Here is a 23498-nt window from a genome sequence, read left to right on the forward strand (position 1 = left end):
CCCACCCTGGGTATTGTGAGAACGGCTGTAAATAGGAAGAAATGGCGAAACACGTATTCCATGATGTTCAGGGGGAAACTTTTTGAGACCAACCATTCCCTACCCGGGCCCCCCACAAGGGGTTAAGCTGGGGTAGACTCATTTTTTTCAAATAGCAAGGGGGTCGAAGAATATGTCGTTTGAAAGGTCTTATCATAACAACAATAATACAGCAAATCCGGGGTCTCTACGTAGCTCCAATTGACAATGGTGTGAAATCAAATGTGGAACATGACCAGCATTGGACAGGACTCCAACTCCTACAGTAGTAATCCTAGACAACAGTGGGAGCTGGAAAAATGTTCCTACACTGTAGCATGATTCGGAGATATCCTAGCAGTGTCTACAAATACGTACCCCCCCCCCGAGATGGCAACCGTCCGTGCACAAAACCGCATATCAACGCGCCCCCTGAGATTGCTATCAGGAGGACAAGGACCAACATGCACAATCGCAACTCAAGTCAAATGGTGAAGGAGGCACGTAGTTACATGTACAATGTCAACTGAAGGCAAATGTGGGGGGGGGGGGTTTACAAGATGTTACAACACGAACTACACAAAGTCAAATTGAGCTTATCTACTATTTACAGAAGATGTTCGGAATGAGCCCCATTCACTTCTTGGCAGTAGAACAGACGAGTATGAAATGCACGTCGCACTTTGCTGAACGTGTCTGCTGAATATGTCTACAGGCTGCTATTATTATTTGTTGCAGATCAGCAAGACTACTAGGTTCTGTTTTGTACACAACAGATTTAAGGTGTCACCAATGAAAAAAAAAATCTTTCGGAAACAAATCAGGCGATCTCGCAGGCCATTCGATGGTAGCACGACGACCTATCCACCTATTGGGATAATGTTCGTTCAAGTATTCACGTACGTCCCGGCTGTAGTGTGCAGGACATCCATCTTGCTGAAAAACGATATTTGTCCGCATCAAATTCAGGCATACCGTTCACATCGACTGAGTTTTCTACAAGGTCCGTTACAAAGGAATCCACTGTCACGTAGAATTTGCAGGTACATATTACCGTTTAAATTGCCATTAAGAAATAGGGGTCCAATTATGTGGTTTCCTAAAATACCTGCCCACACATTAACCTTCTCAGGTCTTTGCATATGGCCTTCCCTCACAACATGGGGATTAACATCTGCCCATACTCGAACATTGTGTTTATTAACACAGCCATTTAGGAAAAAAGAACTTTCGTCACTGAAACAGAAGTTCTCGGTTGTTAGCAATCCTGTCGCACATAATTTCGCAAAACTCAATTCGTCTATCGAAATCATCATCTCCTAGTTCTTGCTTTATCTGCCTTTTGTAACGATGAAATTTGTGTAATTTTAACACCTTACTGATAGAACTCCGTGGAATGTTACTTGCTTTTTCTTTTTGTCTGAGAGACGTTTCAGGGTTTACAGTCACGCGTCCTATACACTTCTTCCAATACTGTTGCCTCATCGATGTGAGGTCGTCTGTCATTCACGCTTTGCGTTTCACGGAATTTTTTAACAAGGTCTGAAACATACTTATGGTCAATACTAGGGCGTTGGGGATACAATTCGTTAAATCGTCTAGCAGTGGCACGGTAGTTTCTGCCACATTCACCGAAAAGAAAGATAATTTCCACTTGGTCTGCGCCAGAACGCGCCCTTCCGGCACCATTCATTTTTCTCGTCGTTGCAAACACTTTAACCACCAATACACACACACGCAAACAGAACCACGGTAACGGAAGACACAGGAAACACGTTAGTAGAACACGGTGTGTACGACACTACAACTCTTCTACGTCTAGTATTTCAAAGTGACTTCAAAATTTTGCGGTCCGGTCTGTTTGCTTACGAGAACACAAGCAGAATGGTCAGTGTCGGATCTACAAATCTTGGGCCATCCTGCAAAATATTACCAAAGGCCCCCTACCTACCTACCTAGGGTGACCAGACACGTACATGTAAAAAAGAGGACAGAGCATGATGAAAAAGGAGGACAAAGTCATAAAAAGGAGGACACCGCAAAAAATGGCAATTCATTTGCCATTACTCATAATTTAATCAATATAAAAAAAACCTACGAAGACTTTGCTCACATATAATTCTGATGATTTTTAAAAATATTTTCTAGCACTCTTTCAACAGCAGGGGAAAGTGACAGCCACCTTACACTTTACCTCATATTTGTTTCTTCCATCCTTTAAAAGCTGGATATGAGGCGTTGCGGATACGAAGGGCGAACTCCACAAAAAACTTTGGAAATCCCACATGAAACATTCCGTCTCCGATCTACTGTTACCAAGTTTTTGTGGAGTTCGCACTGTCTGACAACTTGAAACGCATTAACCTCACAACGTACGTTTGTTGAGTTATAGTAGTTATTCACCCCCGTTGAGGTCGATAAATCAATTGATTGGAAAAGATCGATCAAAGATCAATTGATGACCAAGCAGTGTGGGCAAGCAAGGGTGGGTGTTTTGAGCGTTTTGATTGGCTGTTGGGAAAAAGTGGGCGGGGCTTAATGATATGGACTTCCTGTTGTGAATGAGGAGAGTGATAAGTGTTTCCGGTCTGGAGTTGATTAAGGGGGGCGTTTTCGGTTTGGGGGCTTTGATAAGTTTGAGATTGCGGGAAGTGTTTCCTGTTGTTAATGAGTGATTGATAAGTGTTTCCGGTCTGGAGTTGATTGACAGGGGGCGTTTTCGGGGCTTTGATAAGTTTGAGATTGCGGGAAGTGTTTCCTGTTGTTATTGAGGACTTGATAAGGGTTTCCGGTGTTGATGAGATAGGTGGCTATTTTTGGGGGGCGTTTCCCGTTTGAGACCGTTGATAAGTCTGAGATTCCTGGAAATGGGTGTAACGGTTTTCTGTCTGAATAGAACATGTCCGAACATGTTTTGGGCGTAGGTTTGGATTAATTTGCAATTTCTGGGTGGTGTAACGGTTTTCTGTGTGAACATGCCCGAACATGTTTTGGGCGTAGCCTTGTAGTTTTAAGTTTGTTTAACGGAAATGGTGACGTAGGAGGGAAAAAGGTATAAATAGAAAGGATGGAGGATAATAGTATCATGTGAGGATGGATGTAAGCGGTACACGTTTGTCTGATAATGGTGTGAATTTCTACGAGATCAGCTACGAAGAGTTCTGGGAACTTGTTCGGTCTTGCGGCGATCTGGACAGCGATCGAACGAGCCTGGATCGGTTGCTGAGTTATTTCCCGTTTATGTATGTAGCGATACCTGAATCTCCCTGGTGTGGATGTCACGTGGTCAACGGCTTAGGAAAAAGAATTCACCGTCGCTGCGAGACTTTGAAGGAGATAGAAGAGAGGAAAAGAAGAGGTGACGAGAGAACAGGATTTCCGAGTCACGGGTGTATCTGCGAACTACGTCGCAGGAAGGAAGAGTTGGGCGAAGCTTTGAAGAAGAGAGTGAAAGAGTGGCTTTCTTTGTTGGCAGACAGAAATTCCGTGTGGTGTTCTGGCTGTGATCGTCCATTGTTACTTAACTTAGAAGGTCATCCTTGTTTCCCTGTGGTTCCTCCCGAAGGTTTCGATTTTCGCAGACGGCTGTTCCCCGACGATCCTGAGGATATTCTGGCTGAACCTTTATCGCCGATACCGAGGACCCCGTCACCTATAGTATCTGATTTTGAGAATATTCTGGCTGAACCTTCATACCCGATGCCAAGGACCCTGTCACCTACAGAACCCGATTTAATTCGTTTTTACCTCGTATGAGAGTGTTTACTCACCACGATTGCTGGACTCGCACCGAGCCTACAACGCCGTCACCTACAGTATCAGACGAGTTTCCTTTGTTCGACATATGAGAGTGTATACTTACCATACTCGTCTGATAGCAGGCGGTCCTTTTACCACCGATTATATGTCGGTGAATGCGAGATACAAGACTTACAGAAAGTGGCCAATAGGATTACGTCAGACTGCTGAAGAATTAGTCACTGCAGGTTTTTATTATTCAGGATTCAGTGATAGGGTAATATGTTTCCATTGTGGGTACGGAGCGTGTGATTGGACATCCGAAGATTGCCCGATTCTAGAACATTACCAGGCAATACCAGCCTGTACTTACATACAGAGTGTTGCAGCGTTACACAGTGATTCGAAAAGTTGCAAATATTGCGACAGTGTGGAAACTACTGAAAAAACATCCGATAAAAAGAGTGTGGATTCTGTGCTACTTTGTAAAATATGTTTTGAAAACTCTCGCAGTGTGGTAATTCTTCCGTGTCGACATTTTGTAGCCTGTGGTCTCTGTGCCTCTCAATTGGACAAGTGTGCGGTATGTCGGGGCAGTATTGATGATACATTGACAGTGTTCACCTGTTGAACAAAATGGATGCCTGTTTTTTGGACATTCAAGGTTTTCGAGGAGTCGAAGGAGAATTTGTGTGTAAAGAAGTAGGAATTTTAAAATTTCCTTTCGACAGTGCATTTGACTGTTTAGTGAAACCTCCATATGGTTTACACTTGTTGAGTGAAAAGTATCGCCGAGTGAATTACTGGCTCCGTACCAACAAACATGGTCTCGATTGGAATGATGGATGGCTACCGTACGAGAAATTAGAAGATCTTCTGTATTTAGTGCTTATGAATCAGCAAGTTTATGTTAAAGGTACGGAGAAAATGGAATGGGTGAAAACATTAGTGGGGAAAAAAGGTGAGGGTAAGATGACTGTATGCAATATCGAAGAACTTGAATGTCCAAAGTTAAGCAGTGTCAAAAACAGTTCAGAAAGTTTAAAATGTAAAGAACATGTTAAAGGTGAAAAAACCTGTGCAGTTGAAAATGTCTGGAAAATGTACACTTTTTATTGTAATAAATAAAAGAAATGTTCAAAATATACAAATGTTTTATTTATAATTGATAGTATGGATATAGAATAACACAAATATTTTATTTACAATTGATGATATGGAAGGTTTACAATACCTGAAGGGTTATATTACAATACATAAAATAAAAAAGACTGATTTACAATACATAAAATAACAAAGACTGATTTACAATACATAAAAATAACAATGGAATACAATATGGAATAGATTTACAATGGATACTTTACAGCATCAGATACATAACATAACTTATTTACAATATCAATGTGTGTCCAAGATTGTTCTCAAGATATATTTCAATCATCAGTTCGTTGTACCAAAGTACATAAAAATAGTTCAATACATCGGGTACTTCTTTTTTTTCTGAAACCATATTCTTTTTTATACAATATACAAAAGCCTCCATTTCGGGTTGTAATTTATGATAACGTTCGTTCATTAATTTTTGCAGAGGTCTAAAAAGATTACACATAAATAAATGTAGTTCAGAGGCTGTGAAAATGAAAGCATCCGGTGAATGATGTTGATACATCGAGATGCAACGTTTCCCGAAAAAATTTACACCACTAACGGTGATATTTCCAGTAACCAAATAATTGAATCGTCGACCAGTGTCGACGTAATTCAGTAAGTCAGATTTTAAAGCACACAGTTCTCTAATCTGTTTAGAATCGATGCGTACGGGTGATCTCCCCTGTTGCGAAAACTCCCACACCAAATTGAAAGGGGATTCCTTTTCGAATCCTATGGCTACGTACTTGTTTTTTTCCTTGTTCAGAAAATATGTGTTTGCAAGATAGAGATCTAAACATGCATCTACGTCATGTAGTTTAGGACACTCGATTTTGTCTGTGGAAAAACCAATTTCCCTACGTCTCTTTATGAAATCACAGTCCGTAGTCACATCCATTCCCTCGTCAGCCGTCTCGTTCTTGATAGTAACGGTTTCTAATTTAATAGGTTGCACACGTTTGCGAGGTTTACGTTTGGAAACATCATCCTTATGGGTCATGCGCGTCACAAGTTTGTCGTGTTTCTCCATTATAGAAGCCGCAGTAGGTTCCATGGTGTGTTCACTAGAACTGTCTCGATGGCACTGAGAGAAAGATACGGCAGCACACATTTTAAATAGATTTCTTCATGACGCGAGCCTGCATGGTGTGGATAGAACAACACGTTTGTTCCCCTCTGGAACACTTGGAATGTGGTAAACATTTGAAGATCTGACGAAAACGGTGCAGGATATATCCATCTTTACTGATACCTGGTGGAAATGTGTGGATGAAATCCTTGGTTGTAACGTGACGTGCTTTGTAATAAGCATACACGCAACAGTAATGACCGCATGTTGTGGCCAATATCCCCTGTAAGGGAATGTTGTTGTAAGTCCATACCGAGGAATGACTGTTCAGGAAATTTACGAATTCTTGATAGAAAGGATGAAATCCGTATGAATCGAAATACTCGGCCACATTGTTTTTGTCGAAATAGAAGGCCACCCAGTGTGTACCCCGGGAGTCGGACTTGTCAGTGTTTGCGATGATCAAGGCCGGGGTAGGAAACGTCCGAGGTAAAAGATCTCTCGGGTAAACACCGTAAAAAATGTTTCTGGTGGAACAGTTACGAGATAGAATCTGTCTGATCTGCGACGTGTTCATGCTGCTTATGTTTTCAATAATGTATAATAATGCGTCTGTCTTTGGTCATTTCTATGCTTCCAGGGCTGTTGTCAAGTAGTTCGGGAAACGATTGTATCTTCACAGGTTTCGAAGTTGTCACTTTCGAAGAAACACTACTATGCTTAATAGTACGGGTTATCACTTTGGTGGGTTTTTCCATCACAAGCAGTATAATGTTTACATAAGAGCTGTTTCGATAACACTGTGAGTCAGAAACACGGGCAGACATATTTATGGAAAATTCTGTCTCACTGATGGAGGATGACACTTCTATCTTTAGGTATATCCACTGCAGATTCAAATTCAGCATACAAAAGGCATGTTATATTTTCCGACAGCGGGGGAGAAAATTGCATCTCGGCTCCGATGATGCCTTGTTCCTGGAGACTGGTGTGCGTGTCGTTTCCTGAAGAGTCAGGCGTTATGTCGTAAATCAGAAAAAAGAATCCGTTCTCGAACATTTTCCGTGTGATCTGGTGTCCGTAATTGGCGTGGTGAATGCCTGTACCGGAAAATAGAGTTTGATAGGCACGTGTTATCAATCCGCTGTTTCCTCCTGTGGTGATCCGTAAAGGTTCGGAAGGTACGAGTTCTCCATTTTTCACAAGATGGAAAGAAGATAGGTTAAAACTTCTAAAGTCGAACGGATTTTTCTTACTGTCTCCGAGAAAGCTGGCGGTGGATACCATAGCAAAAAGAACAACATTCGGAAAAGGACCTTGAAAAGCATTATCGATCGAAATCTGCTGCGTTCCGGCGACGTAAGAATAAGCTTTGATCACGCTTCTGGTGAACGGATAATGAGCAGGAGCGTAAGTGAGTGCTCTGTCTATGGCCAAACTGGTGGTGGGAGTAGGAATGATGTGATTTATTTCGAGAACAGCCTTTAAAATTTTTATTCTGACTGTAGGTGATGTCTGGTCTCCCCAGATGTAAAAAGCGTCACGTGATCTAGCTAGATCTATGCGTACTTCAACACCGTTGATCAGGTATTTAGACTGGTGGAAGAAATCTATGTGAAGTTTTCCCATAAGGTCGACCACGGCTGTCACTTCCGTAGGATTGCCTGTCGTCGGAACATACTGGAAAAATTTTTTCCTTGTGGTGAAACCTGTGTTGTCGGCAGTGATTTCATCTTGATGTTCAGGTGTGTCCAAATACCATAGGGCATTCGTGAGATGCGTGTTTGCGGCATCGCTTCCGTAATTGATAGCTGCTTCGAAGATCGCTTTATATGCGTAATTGTTATCGGCGGTTGTTACAGCAATGCCGTTGAGAGTCACTGTACATTGGGAAAAGAGTGAATGGAGAAGATAATTCACGACCCCGCAGTTTTTTGTGAGGGCATTTTCGGTTTCGGAAGCACTCATGGGACTTCCATCCTGTTTAACCATTTGCGTTTGCAGACGGAGATAGGCAGATGAAAGATCGAGAAAATCAGTTCCTGCCCCCGGTATGACAAACTGAATTATATTTTGATTATCGATGGAAGCGATAGGTTTGTAGGTGGCTGTGTACGTTTTTTCCACATTTTGCTGAATAGGTTTTTTCCGGAAGAGGTCGAACTGCGAGATCATGCACATGCTATCCTCCATCATTATCCAAAAATATCTTTCCCTGAGACCTTCTGTTTGATTTTTCTTTTACGTGTTGTGGATGTTTTCCTTCGTTTTTGGATGCTCGTTTTTTACGGATCGTAGATGTTCTAATACGGGTGGCTGAACGTTTTAACATCAACTGAGCAATTCTTGTTGCAGGTTTCGTTCTTATACCAGAACCTACCAGAGAGTCGATTTTCCGTTGTGCTATATGCGTAATAATTTTTATCGGCGGCTGTTAGAGCAATGCCGTTGAGAGTCGCTGTATATTGGGAAAAAAGTGAATGGAGAAGATAATTCACGACCCCGCAGTTTTTTGTGAGGGTCTTTTCGGTTTCGGAAGCACTCATGGGACTTCCATCCTGTTTAACCATTTGCGTTTGCAGACGGAGATAGGCAGATGGAAGATCGAGAAAATCGGTTTCTGCTCCCGGTATGACAAACTGCGAGATCAAGCACATGTTATCCTCCATCATTATCCAAAAATATCTTTCCCTGAGACCTTCTGTTTGATTTTTCTTTTACGTGTTCTCCTAGATTTTGCGGATGTTTTCCTTCGTTTTTTGGATGCTCGTTTTTTACGGATCGTAGATGTTCTAATACGGGTGGCTGAACGTTTTAACATCAACTGAGCAATTCTTGTTGCAGGTTTCGTTCTTAAACCGGAACCTACCAGAGAGTCGATTTTCCGTTGTGCTTTACTTTGAAGATTTTGACCTGCTTCACGTACCCGTTGACGAATAATAGTTTTCGGAGTTTGCTGGCTTGTTGCAATGTCGGTGATAATGTTAGCGCCTGTTTTTAAAGCTTCTCTTCCGATCGTCTTTGCACCGCTCCAGAGTAGAGGTTTCACCATTCTAAACAGTCCTGCGAAAAGTGACCCCAATCCTCTGCCTTTTTGATTTCTAGTTGAACGGTAGATGGGGCCAATTCCTCCACGGATTTGGTTACTGTAATATTCGGTCTGCGAATTCATGATGATTCATTCGCTTTTCGACAAAGACTGAGACAAATAGCTATCTACTGTTTTTTAAAAGGACTTTGCTTTTCTACGAAAATGTAAAACAGCGATTGTGGGTACGGAGCCAGTTCTCAAAGGTAAGAAATTTCCTTTTCTATCGTACAACGCAATTTCTATTGTTTCGAAAGAGGCTTTATCCAGAGGAACGTAATGAATTGGGTCGAATGATTGATGGGCTACGGGTACTGTGCAAGACGTATTTGTGTCCGAACACTGTTTTCGGGTAAGACGCAAGAGACGTACCATTTCTCCCCCGACCAATTGTTGTTTCACCAGATCGGAGTAAATAAATATATATGGGTTTTTATCCACAACGCTATTGGACTGTGCGTGCGTAGAATAAATAGATTTCAATATGTCATATCGAAATTTAGCATAGTCATCAGTTTCGTTTATGGGTGTAACGGTATTTGTTGGAGCATCGTCAGGTTCAGGCTTCGGAACCCCTATCACGGATAGATGTTTGTACACGGCCTGTTTGAAGAAAAACCTGAGATGAGTAGGAACAGCTACATTAGCAGGGTCTGTTTTCAGGAAATAAATCAGATCCTCTATCGTATATGTTGTTGCAGGAAAATAAAATGGTTGTTCGTTAATATAGAGTGTGTTATCCGCACAAACAGTAGATCCAAATGTTCCCCATTGCGGTTCCGTCAAAAAATGCCAGAATTTCTCGAGAACGGATCTCCTTATTTCCAGGTCGTCGGGGAGAGATTCGATGATGGTAGAGATCAGGTCCTCAGCACTTGCATATGTCCGAACAGGAAGAGTTAACATTCCAGAATCAGTTTCCAAAACATTGTCGTATAGAGTTGAATAATGTAGTTCTGCCAATCCGACTTCCCACAATTCTGGAGACAGATCGATCCGTTTAGCAAGTTTTACGGTGAAATGAGTGAGTGTGTTGTCTGGAAAATATTCCTCCGATGCAGATGATAGGAGGTAAACGTAGAAATTATCATCCATTCTCGCCGAACACAGAGGACTCACTGGATCGCTGTAACGTTATATTTTGATATAAATATGTTTTGAAAATTATTTTCCCGATAACTGTTTTACGGAAGATGCCTTGATCCATGAATCGAAACTAGGCGGATATCCGAGCCAACGAACCAGGTATTCCAAATTTTTTCCTTTTCCCCGGGTGTTCAAAATCTTATCAATTTTATACTCTTCGTCAGGATCCGAATAAACTTTCTGCAGTTCGTGTTTGTAAAATGTACCTTTTACTGGTTCTTCATTTAAGTCGTCTAATATGTATACAGGTACAGGTGTTCGCTGAACAAGGGAATGGATTTTGAAAAGTTCTCGTGACCACGTTTGTTCGTATCCTTTCTCAAAATGTCCTTTGACGACAGAAATTCGTACAATATCACCTACATTAAGATCTGAAGACGGTTGCGAGACATGTTTGTCAGGTTTGTTAAGACGTTTCCACACAATGTAAACATTTGTCTCGTTGACATCTCGAGGGGCCATTCCTATGGAACTATGGATTGCCGTATTGTAACCTTCGAGAAGTTGCGGTAAAATATCTACATAACGTCTTGTCTGTTTTGAGGTGAAATATTTCCACATCCGTTCTTTTAATGTTCTGTTGAAACGTTCCACTACACTCGCTTTCACAGGATAATTTGTTGCTGTCGAAAATTGTACATGTTCATTTTTTAAAAATTTCTGGAATGTAGAATTTGTAAATTCCGTTCCTTGGTCGGTCTGCAGTGTAACAGGTTTCCGTCTGTTTTCTTCGAAAATAGTTTTGAAAGCTTCGGTTACCGAATTGCTTGTTTTATTTTTTAGCGGTAATGCAAAGGCATATTTTGAAAATACGTCGATCACTGTCAGAAGATATTTGTATCCGTCGTTATGTTTTTGTATCGAGGTCATGTCGTTGAGATCAGCTTCCCAAAGCATGTCTATGTTCCATACATTGTAATGATTTCGAGGAAACCTTTTTCTCGCAGGTTTGTGGAGAGTGTAGGTTTCCTGATGCATCAGCCATTTTTTCACCGTATCGCGGGATATATTTTTATCCCGTACCGCTTTCCACAGACGATCTACAGATGAGAATGAAGCATGGTGTCGGGGATCGTAATATATTTTGGTGAGAATTTTATTGTGTTTCAACTTAGAGACTCCCATGACCGATCTCTCTGTCTACGGCTTTTTCTCAGAGGAACCAGTTTGTAAGCGTCAGGTGTTCTCAGAAAAGGTGTAGTTTTCCTGGAAACACGGACTGTCACTTTCTTCTTCTTCTTCTTCTGTCGATGAGACGGTCCAGGGCTTTCCGTTGGCGACGATGAGAAGTTCAACGTTTTCGGATCCGGAAGTGTTTTTTCCTGACGTTCGTCTATCAAATGTTGTGCCGTAGATTGGTACTCATCTATGATATTCTGTAACTGATGACGTGTATTACGGGGTAATGTCTCTGCCAGGTTCTGAGGAAAATACGTCGATTCTGGTGAAATAGTAGAAGAACCGTCGTTATCTTGAACAATAGGAATCTGTAATGGTTCTTTGGATTTTCGACTCAGCCATAAATACTCGTCCAGTTCCTTTCTGTAAAGACGCCATTTTTGATCGTCTGATACATTTTTCATTTTTAGAATATCATTCATCTTCTTATCTAGAACGGATAATTTTTGAGTTACAGACAATTCGGAACCACGAATACGTGCTAACTGTTCCGGTGAAAGGACGATCATCTTTTTGTAAGAAGATGTCATTTCTCAATGAGGAATGAGAGTACCGAGAAGACCCGATAACAAGGAGCCTAGAAGTAAAGGTAGAAATCCTCCTTTCTGAACAAGAAGCTTTCTGCGTTTCTCGATGTTCACTTTCGGTTTCACTAGATTGCGTATGACCGACTTGTAAGGTGTCAGACGACGTTTTGCGGACGGTTTAATTTTCACGTTTCCTTTTAAAACGTTCAGGCAGCATTCGCTGATGAAACGTATCGTTTTTTTCGGAGCACTTTTCAATAATGATTTACGGAATTTGGGCGGTGAATTTTTCAACACGTGCAAGAAAGGTGAATGTTTCTTGAAAGAAGTGGAATGTCTATTCCTGTTAGAACGTGAGTTGGTACGTGTCTTCCTCGTTTTCCTCATCTCGATGTTTTAAACATTCCTGAGGAAGATATACAGTTGAGTAATTCTGGTTGAAAACGTCTGTCTGATAACGTAAAGGATCCGGTGTTGACTGTGAGAGATCGATATACAAATAACTGAAAGGTTGAGCGGTAGCATCTATATATACTTTTTCGAGTTCCTTCATGCGGTGAGGATGAAGTTGTCTTGCAAAAACAGTGAATTGGTTCATATCTCGAGGATTTTTAAAAATAACAAAGTGCTTCACGTTCAACGAAATATCTCTGCAATTTTTTCCTTGGTGAAAAAGATTCTGTGTTATGAACACCACCGAAATGTTTTTGTGATGGCTACCTTTTGTGAAAAGGTCGGCGACTTTTTCCCCTTGTGCAACCATCATAAGATCATCCAGGATTATGAGAGTAGGAGTTTTTCCGTTCCACGACTGCCAATCGACGATACCTTTATGATATTGCACATCTCGAAGACTTCGTGGAATACTGTTCTCCTGATCGTAACACCATATGATTTTCTTGACGGATCCTTCTACAAGATGAACGATGGAATCGACCATATTTGTCACAAAAGTAGTTTTTCCGCTTCCTGATGCTCCGCAAACCATCATGGTGAAAGGATGAGAAAGTTTAGGAATCATGCTGAAGAAACGTCTTACAGATTCTGAAGAAAAATGAAGGTCTGGCAGTCTGCAAACACGTTTTATATCAGCCCTCGAAGGGTTCGAACTCTGGACCGTTACAAACATATTTTAATCTGCACAGTATCCGAAAGGAAACGATAAATGTTCATGGTCGAATTGTCGTTTCAACAATACTGGCTGAAACAGCTTTTTTTCATTTGTACTGATGACTTGGAACTGTTTTGTTCTTCTGATTCGGAAAATATTTTCGACCATAACTTCAGGTTTCTCATTGTTTATCATGTCGCACATGGTATCGAAATTAATCAATTCTGATGTGGAGGTATTCAATGTAATCCCTTTCACTTTACAGATATACTGTGCTTCGGAGAACGGTTTTGTTATTTTCATGCTGTAACTTTTCGGTCCCGTTGAAACAAACTGTTCACAAACCGCATCGGTGCCGAAATCTGCCAATTCATCGGTGAGTTCTCCTAGTGCGTCACCTGTCTGGGGATGGTATTCCATTTCAGGACTATCTATGTAAATTACTGAATCTGTATCACAATAACATACCCTGTCACCCAATTTTTCTAGAAGTTCATAAAGTTTCAGACGAGCATGACATGTTGTGAAGGCAGCGATAGGAACGTTTACTTTCCTGTTCTGACTGACTGCCTCTTCAACATATTTCCAGTTCACTAAAACGGTGTCCTGATTGATGAATACGACTCCTCCGATTATGATATTTGGGTCAGTCATTTTATCGAGGAAATCCTTCGATTCCTTGATGATGGCTGTCTGGGAAAGATTGTCCCGTTGGCAGAACTTGCCCCATAAAGAATTAAGGCAGAGTTTAGCCAGAGTACGTTTCCCGGGATTGACTTCGATACTGTTTTCTTCCAGCAGAATACCCTCCTTATCGAAATATTCCTGTATGTATTTCTGCTTATCCTCGTCGTTCTGACACCATGAAGGCCACCCGCTCGCTTCCTGTTTTATTTTCAAGAAGGTGTTGACATAACCAGAAAAAAGTCCTCCAGTCTTTGTGACAGGGTCGTACATCGATGTTTCATACTTCCACACTTCCGACACGGACAGTACTTTGTAGCCTAAACTGCAAGCTTTACGCACCTCGGCTATGACCCAAGTTCCTGAAAGTACACGTTGATCATCGGAATGGCTGCATGTACCTTCACTTTTTAATCTAAAAGCACATTCCTTACACAATACAAACATCAGTTTTCCGTGCATTTTTGTAGGTAAAACAGGATGTAAAAGGGTTTTCGGTGGCAGAATAGTACATTTGATGAGTCCCTCCATGTTCAAAACCTCATTTACCGGAGGAATAGAATTTCCTAGAAATATTGTAGGATGTCCGACAGGATAGGCACAGTATTTGTTCACATAAGGGTACAAACTTGTAAAATCGTTGTACTGCAATTTCTCGTTTTCCTTGATCTTGTAATAAGTCCTGACTGTTTCAACTCTTCCTCCATATAAGGCGTCTCGTGGATTCAAAGGAATGCAGCAGACAATAGGATGTGTCGATAGATATCTATTCAGTTCAGGATCTGCTTTCAATATTTTGTTGAAATCGCATTCCCACATAGTGACGACATGGTATTCTTCAGAACGTAAAGCCGCAAGTTTACGACATGTTGTCTCGTATCTGAAGGCTGCTGTGTTCAACATGTCACTGTGTTTCTGACTGTTACTATCCTGATCGGTTTCATCGTCATCTTTCGGATACATATCCCTGTTAACGGATATGCAACGTTGACAACCATGCCAGTAACAGCCCAGGGCCTCATACACTGTCCTCGTCTCCTCGTGATAACCGTCCACTCTGTAACGTCCTCCTATGACATATTTTTCACGAGTACGTCCGCCGTGAAGAAGTATTACATCATTCTGTTCTTCAACGTAGGTTAGCCATTTCAATGCAAACTTCGACATCTGATCTGCATGATGGTAACCTCCTTTAGGAATTATTCCTATAGTGTTAGCAGGCATAAATTTCTGTCTGTAAATTAGTGAACAGGCAGATGCTATTGTGAGGCAATCCTTGAAAATGTCTATTTTGCATATGTCTAGGAAATTCTGTCTCAGCTTCAGACATCCTTGTCTCAACAGGGTAACATCCTTGATGCAGTATTGGAGAAGTTGGTTTCTGTTGTTGAAAGGTATATTTCGCATGCATTCGACGTCATACCAAGACATGAAACGGTGTTGATCTTCAACTGTTTTCATGTATTCATAACCGTATGCAGAAGGAGGAGGCATCGGTCCAATGTAATTTCTGTTCTTGTAGGTGTTCCACAAATGCGGATAATATCCTTTCTGAACAGGCAAACCGAAAAGTTTCGAAAAGCCTGCAAGATTTGTCTGAACGTAGTTGAGACTGTCCACAAAATGAAGATTTTGGTATGTCATGCTGATGATTTTGGTACCATCTAAGATGACACGAGGTTTCATTTCTCTCTCCAACATTCTCCGTAATAAAAATGTACAATCGTAACCTCGTGCATTATGTGCACAGATGGTTATGTCGGAAAACTTATGCTGCAATTCCAAATAGGACAGGAATGTGTCTACAGGGTCATCCCAGAATATAAACTCTCTTGTTCCACAAACAGAACACGGAACCGTTAAATCCTCTTTTTTGTAACATGCGTGACAGGCCGTCTGCACCACAATAAGATTCGGAACGTGAAGAAAAGTTTTTTCTTTCTCAAAATAAGGAATGTCAGTGTAGCATTCAAAGTCGTAAAACACAAATAGAAATTTTGAGTTCTGTTTAGGTTTCGGTATAGACATGTAACAGAAATGATTTACAGGTTTCACACAATTACATACCGTACAATATTTCATGTTGCATCTATGTACTTTCTCATATCTATTGTTCGTGAGAATAATTCTGAAACATCGGGGACACTGTTGGATTTCGCTGCAGACAGTACCGTTTCGGAACGGTGTAGAAACATGATTCGTGAAGCAGTTCTCATTTTTGAAAATTCTGTTACATGTTTGACATATTCTACGAACACCCTGTTCAGGCACACACGGTGGAGTTGAACGGCACATAGAACATAACTGTTTACACAGATGGTTATGAGCTTTCTGAAATATGAGTTCGTTACACCCGCGACATTCTTGTTTTGCCGCAAATGCTCCAACACGGTTCACTATCACATCATAATGCTGTCTCAGGTTATCGTAGAGAAGATATATAAATTTGGAAGCGTTTTCAACCTGTCCTTCAAACAAAACATCTTTAACGTCACGAAGATTGTTGTATACAATAATTTTATATTCTGGGAGAACTTGCTGAAATTTTCTCAGTTCGGGAATTCCACTTCCGACACACGTATTGTCTGTCAGATCTACATCTGCTCTTCGCATAATTTCGAAAACAGGTTTGAGAAGATTTCTGTTTCTTCTGTATTGAGTATAGGAAGGATCGTTATCAGCATAGGCTTTCCCAATGACCAGCGCTTCAGCTAAACAGAGGGGTTTTTTTCTATTTGGCACACCGACGATACTTCTTTTTCGAGTGCTTAACATGTAATTAGGTAAACAATATGTTCGATTACCCCCACCACCTCCAACAGGTATACTGACATGGTCTGCTCGTAAAATTAAGCGATCTGTAGCAGTGAAGGTTTTCGCACTTTGTAGTATTTTGTACATAATGTTCCACACCATATCACTATGCAACTGATCACATCTATGCCACCCGATGTAAATATCTTTCACAGTTGGGTCAGATATATTAGACAAAGTTAAACCTATTTTGTCTTCATCCTTGGCGTCTTTTTTAACGTAGGTGAGAAGATTTTCAACACCTTCGCGAATCCAAATGTGAGGATCGACATTTTCTGGTGGCTGTGAGAAACTGAATTCAACACGTCGTCCCTTGGAACGGAATTTAGGATATTCACGTTCTTGAATGTTATGTAATGTTATATTCCCTATCTGTTCACGAGACACTGAAGCACGTTTCCTTTTCTTACCTTTCCCATTTGATGGCTGTTCTGCTGGGGGGTCCGGTCTCCATGACGGTCCTGGCAAAGGCTCCGGGTGTGATCTGGATGCAGCGTTAGTTCCTGTGTCGGATGCCTGCGTCTCATTGGTGACTCGGGATACAGGATCAGGTGTTGACGGGGGGCCTGGGGACTCTTCGGGAATACCTGTCCATCCTCCTCCTGAAAGATCGGGTGCGGATGTTGTCACTGTCCGTAGTAAGTGGTCATACTCCTCGACCAATGAGATATTTTCTCCCGCGATGATTTTCTTAGCAATGTTCGCCAACACTTCCCGTAATTGTGCAGGTGTTGTGTAATATCCGTCACGATATAGCACTAACAGATCGTCAGCGGATAACTGTACGTCCATGATCGTACAATGATTATTTCAAGAAGACTGTCTTGTGGAGAGAACGCCGTTCTTTATATACGCAAGCATGACGCAACAGTTATCTCCGATCCTAACGGTTCTACTGACCCTATGTGATTATCCCGGAAATGATTAACAGTCTTCACCACATGTTTTCCTCGTTGATATCGCTATGTAACGGTTTTCGTGTTTATCTGTAAACACAGGACACAGGATGTAGATAAATTCTTAACGAAGGAACGTCTGAAATGTTTATCTATCGGCAAAGGAAGAAGGACGTAGATAAGAAAATAGCACGGCTCCTAATTGAGCTAGACCGGAAGTGATGACAAATTCGTAATCTGCACGTCGAGACCTTTCAGTAGAGTGGTCGGAAGGGGGTCTACGATTGAAAATAAAGAAAGTAGGAAACGGCCGGTCCTAGAACAATGAAACCTGGTTCACCGGAAAGAGGACTTCACTCCGAGTCCAACAAGCTATCAATCATCCTCCTAGGTCAATTAGGAGTCGAGATATAGCGATTTTAAGTTTGAAGGTCATTTCAAGGTCAAGTTGTCCAATCGATAGATCTCGAGGCGTAGAATCCGAATATGGTGTCATTTCCGGTCTAGCACTTCCGGTTACCGAGATATCCGGGTTTGAAGTTTCAAGGTCATTTCAACGTCAAGGTCAAGGTCACGGCCAAGGTCAAGGTCACGGCCAAGGTCAAGGTCACGGCCAAGGTCAAGGTCAAGGTCATCTCAAGGTCAAGGTCAAGGTCATCTCAAGGTCAAGGTCAAGGTCACGGCCAAGGTCAAGGTCAAGGTCATCTCAAGGTCATCTCAAGGTCAAGGTCAAGTTCAAGGTCAAGGTCATTTCAAGGTCAAGGTCAAGGTCATCTCAAGGCCAAGGTCATCTCAAGGTCAGGGTCAAGGTCAAGGTCAAGGTCAAGATGTATATGTATATGTAATATATATATATATACTCTGACATATGTGTGTGTTGTGTGTGTGTGTGATATATATATATATATATATATACTGTTATTAGCGGTCATTAACTTACGGTTACAAAGGTATATGGTTTTACACTTTAACCATGTGTGTTAGCGGGCTCTGTGACATACTGCGAATGGTTTGTCATTCTCGTTAGCAGAATATGATACCGCTATCCACCCACTTCCGTACAGAGATATCAACATCCACCCATTTCCTTACAGAGATATCAACATCCACCCATTTCCTTTTGATATTGCGAATGGAAAATGAAACTTGTCGAATACACTGACAGTGTTTGTTCTGACATCTTATAGAAGCCATCAAGAATATGGAGAGAGAGAACTTTGTAAGTATTCCAAGTAAATAATTAACATAATCATTTTTTATATATTCAATATATGTTTATTATTTCCATTTATTCAAAAAACATATATGGATCAGAAAAACAGTGTTACTCTGCACACATGTCAAGTTATATACATTGCATATATAGAAATAACGAAAATTGAATAAGATGATTAGTGTGTTAGCATTGTTAGTTTTTAGTTATCCAATTTTCGTTTTTTCAAAATCTCTAGCATCCTCTTCTCCATTTCACCTTCTGTACCCCCCATTTTATCTATACCTCTCTGCTTCCGCACACCTTTGAAAACTTCCATCAGTTCAAAACACACTTTCATGCTGAAGTGGGATGGTACATAGGTAGCTTTTCTTATATTTTCAATAAACCCCTCGAACACCGGACTTGTTTGTTTCTTGTCGAATATGTACGTGAACAGCTTGACGAGGTTGTCGAGCCTAACCTCCATATCCTTGCACACCTCTTCCAGATTTTCCAACAACTCTCCAGCTAAACCATTCTCCTCGCAAAAATCTACAAAGCACGCAATCTGCTTCTCAGCCTGCTTCGCATGGGTCTTGCTCCATAGATTCCTTCTCTCACCTCCACGTTCAGCTTCATTTTTCACATTCGCGTGTAGAAGGTCAAATTCGAACGGTAGGGATGCCATCTGGAAATAAAAAACAAAAAGTAAGACATATGTTTTTTTTGTTTTCAGCAAAAGTTTTTCACCATAGGCAACATGATGCAGACACAGTTCATATTAATGCAGATATTCGGTGTGATGACGGGTACGGAAGAGACGTTTCTCAGAAAAATAAGGAATATATTGGCGAAATATCACAGGATAAATCAGCAAAACAGAAAATTCTTCAAGCAAAAAATAGACGCCATGAGGGGACAGTTGGACCAGATGGAAGAGGAGCTGGACCGGAGATTCGGTACTCATGATATGCAGAACGAGATTCTGGACGAGTGCCGTACCCACCAAACAGGGTAAATACCATATTTTATAATACAATATTTTGACACGTCTATTATATTGGAATACATTTTTTCTGGAATTCTCAAATTATAATTTCTTATACACGCATATTTACAATTTTTCGATTAAAGTATCTGATAATTCCCGATTCACACATAGAAACATACTTTTCTATACTTACAAACGTTCTTCTAAATTTAAACATTTTAATCATTACTAATTCGCTCTATATATTTATATGCATTTTCTCACAAAATATTTCTATCTATTTACAGGTTCGATACTCTCCGAAAAAGACATGTAAGACGTTACCAGCATCTAGCATCAGGGAAGAGTTTAAGACGAAAACAAACTTCTTCATCTTCCACAACAGTAAACCCCCCACCCCCTCTGATACCTACGTCTCCGTCACCTTTCGACCGTTCCAAACCTTCTACCTCTACTACTCACACTCTTGCTACAGAACCCGTGCCTCTCGAACCTGCAGCTCTTCCACAAATTCCCCCTCCGAGTTCTGCTCTATTTTTCGCACGCCTGTCCTCCCCCCCTGATACCGAATGCTGGTAACTCTACTACTTCACTATCTTCGGGTGGAAATAACCCCCAACCGGAGATAGTGGAGATACTTTCCGGAGAAGAAGAAGAAGAAGCTCAACAGGTATAAGTACCGAATCTCCGGTGAGTTTTCTGTTTTTTATATTCTATCGCTTCTAACTTTGTATTCATAGCTCATTTTAAATATATACGTACACGTTTATTACTATTTTTAAATATCGATCTTTTCATTTTACCCTCAGTTTCGGAAATTATACCCTACTCCGGAATACAGAAAAAAACAATATGCTTTCTCACCGTTCACTCTTCGTCAATTTCTGAGGTGTCCGTCTCTTCTATGATATCTGGGTACCGCCGTGTCGGTGGGGTTCTACTTCCGGAAAACTGTTCCTCCACTTTGTATATGCTGGAAAGAAAAATGAATATTCTTTTTAGTCCACTTATTGTCGGATCGTTACCGTACTCCAGTAATTCCGCAGGATCCAAAACATGGCCGTTCACACCCATTACCGTGCCTATCGAGTTGTTTAACATTATACCGGTGTGGAACCATTTGAAAATCTCGTTCAACGTTAATACAGAGTCTCGGTAACTTTTTCGAAACATCTGCATTAACGTTGAAACGTCACAGTAATCAACTATCATGTAGGACTTGTGGCACCCTACTCGGTAGACACGTGAGATTTCCTCACTAACTAGCTCCTCCAAATTCTCATAGCGAACCATCTCGATGCCTGAAACAGAATGTCTCAAGTTCTCGCCGGCTCCCATCAGATATTTTGTGGCAACACATTGAGGAGGAACATGCAGATAATCTACATTTATATGCTCGGAATTTAACTCCGTCTCTGTTTCCTGGCATATACAGTTAGTTGAGGTAACCCCCGTAACTACAATGAACGGCCCTGCCTGGTACCCGTGTGCAGCTATATCATCTGCTACTTTCTCCGACCACACACAGTACGGTAAGTGACTGTACACGGGAGCTCTTTCTGTAACAAAATGTGTCTCGCATAATCCGTGCGTACGATGTCGGGAATAGAACATACTGATCGCAAATCCATCATTGTCCAATTCCAAACATCTTTCACGCGATACATTCCTGCTGTAATATGTGACCAGAAGAGATTCTCGGAATCTTACAGGTGCATCTATAATCAGCAACTCACAATTCTTCCCACCAGACAATTTTGGTTTGACCGACGACTTCACTTTTCCTAGACCAGAAATCGTAGCAGGGTATGCCAGACACGTTGTTTTACATGGAGAGTACTCCGTATAGCCATATAAGGGGTTAGACACAACATTCTTCAGAATATTCTGTTTCCTCCTCCTCCTTGAATGTTTACCGTCATCATCGATACGTTTTCCTCTACAGCGTTTTAGTTTCTCGTATACATGATGGGCGGCATTTTTTTCCTCCCAACTACGTCGAAATTCTGCTTCGCTAATACAACTACCCTCATTCTCTTCCGTACTCCCACCTGGACGTATCGATGATTCCGGTAAACTTTCAGGAGCAGGTACGTCACTACTACAATCCGAAACTGGTTCAGCTGGGGATAATTTTCCAATCACCCCACCGAAAAACGTCAACACCCAGGACACCAAACCCATCATACTTACCTTCCTTCGAATAGCTGTTCTATCGCTTCCTCCGGTAACAACTATCTCCAATGATGTACACAGCTGAAGATGTCTGGTGAATAGTGAAATTCAAACACAACGGAACTTTTTATATACCTACCTACCCCTCCTCTTCCTCGCTGATAACTTCTCCCTGAAGTTCCTTGCGCATCCTCTCGCGCAGAGCGTCGAGTGCCCACGTACCTCGTCGATCCTCCTCCCCCGGTATCACATACACATCCACCTCTTCAAAGAAACGTACTGTTTTCTTTTCTTTCCTTCCGTTCTCCATCCAGCAGTATCACATTTTCTCTATCTTTGCATTTACAGTCCCAACCAGCACATGTTCCTACACAAATAGCATTTATCTCAACTAAACTCATAACCAACGCCCCTAAAAACCAATTACACACATCCGCTCTTTTCCTTTTTCCCGCTCTCCATTCCGCCGCCTACTAACGTATCCTGCACACAGTCATACCTTATCAACGTTCCCACAAACTTCTACACGCCCATTCCAAGAAACATCCGACATGTCCCAACACGTGTTCCACAATCTCTCCATATCACTTCAACATCCCAACACATTTCCTTTCCAACTCCTTTATCTTCTCATCCGTCGACTCTTATCAACTTCAACAGTCATTTACGCCCCCCAACCGGAACGGAAACCCATATCATCATTCCCAGAAAACAGTCACTTCCTCATTAACAACAGGAAACCCCAACCCATATCAACATTCCCAGAAAACCGTCACCTCATCATTAACAACAGGAAACCATCTTATCAATTCCCCCACCGACTTTTCCTCCTCCCCCAACAACCAATCAAAACACTCCTCACAAATTAATCACAACCCATTCAATGACGTCACACCAATCAAATCCAACCTCACAAAATAAACCCCACCCATTTATGACGTCATCACTCAAAACACCCACCCTTGCTTGCCCACACTGCTTGGTCATCAATTGATCTTTGATCGATCATTTCCAATCAATTGATTTATCGACCTCAACGGGGGTGAATAACTACTGTTATCCCTTCGTATCAGCAACGCCTCATATTTTCTTGTAAGGTTATTTCATAAAAGCAAATAGGACTTAATAATGAAAATCCCTGGTTCGAATCCCAGGCTGGGCATGGGTGTTCTTTGTGAGTGTCCCTTCATCAAAATCATCATATCATCGCTCATCCTCATCTTCGCCAGTATCCAAAAGTGGCAGAAAAGCGAATTAAAATAAACCATATCAGTCAATCAAAAAGGAACTGCTCAAATTACATGTATTTCACAAGTCTTAGATTGCGAAGCAACGAGTTTGAATAATACGTACTAATGACTAGGGGTATTAACGTGTCTGACAAATTTACAATTCATGATGGGTTAAAACAAGGAGATGCATTATCTCCATTGCTCTTTAATTTTGCCTTAGAATATTCTGTTAGTAAGGTAAAAGAAACTAAAGTAGGACTAAAATTAAATGGTGTGACTCAGTTGTTAGCATATGCAGATGATGTAGACTTATTAGGGGATGATATAAATACAATTAAGAATAATGCTAAAATATTTTTCAAAACTGCTAAAGAGGTAAGTTTGGAAGTTAGCAAAGAGAAAACTAAATATATGCTTACCAGCCGAAACCAAGTTTTAGGTAATAATCAAAATCTAATTATTGATAACATCTCGTTTGAAACA

The sequence above is a fragment of the Lepisma saccharinum genome, chromosome 13, assembly GCF_977018435.1.
Source record: "Lepisma saccharinum chromosome 13, izLepSacc3.1, whole genome shotgun sequence".
NCBI classification, from domain to species: domain Eukaryota; kingdom Metazoa; phylum Arthropoda; class Insecta; order Zygentoma; family Lepismatidae; genus Lepisma; species Lepisma saccharinum.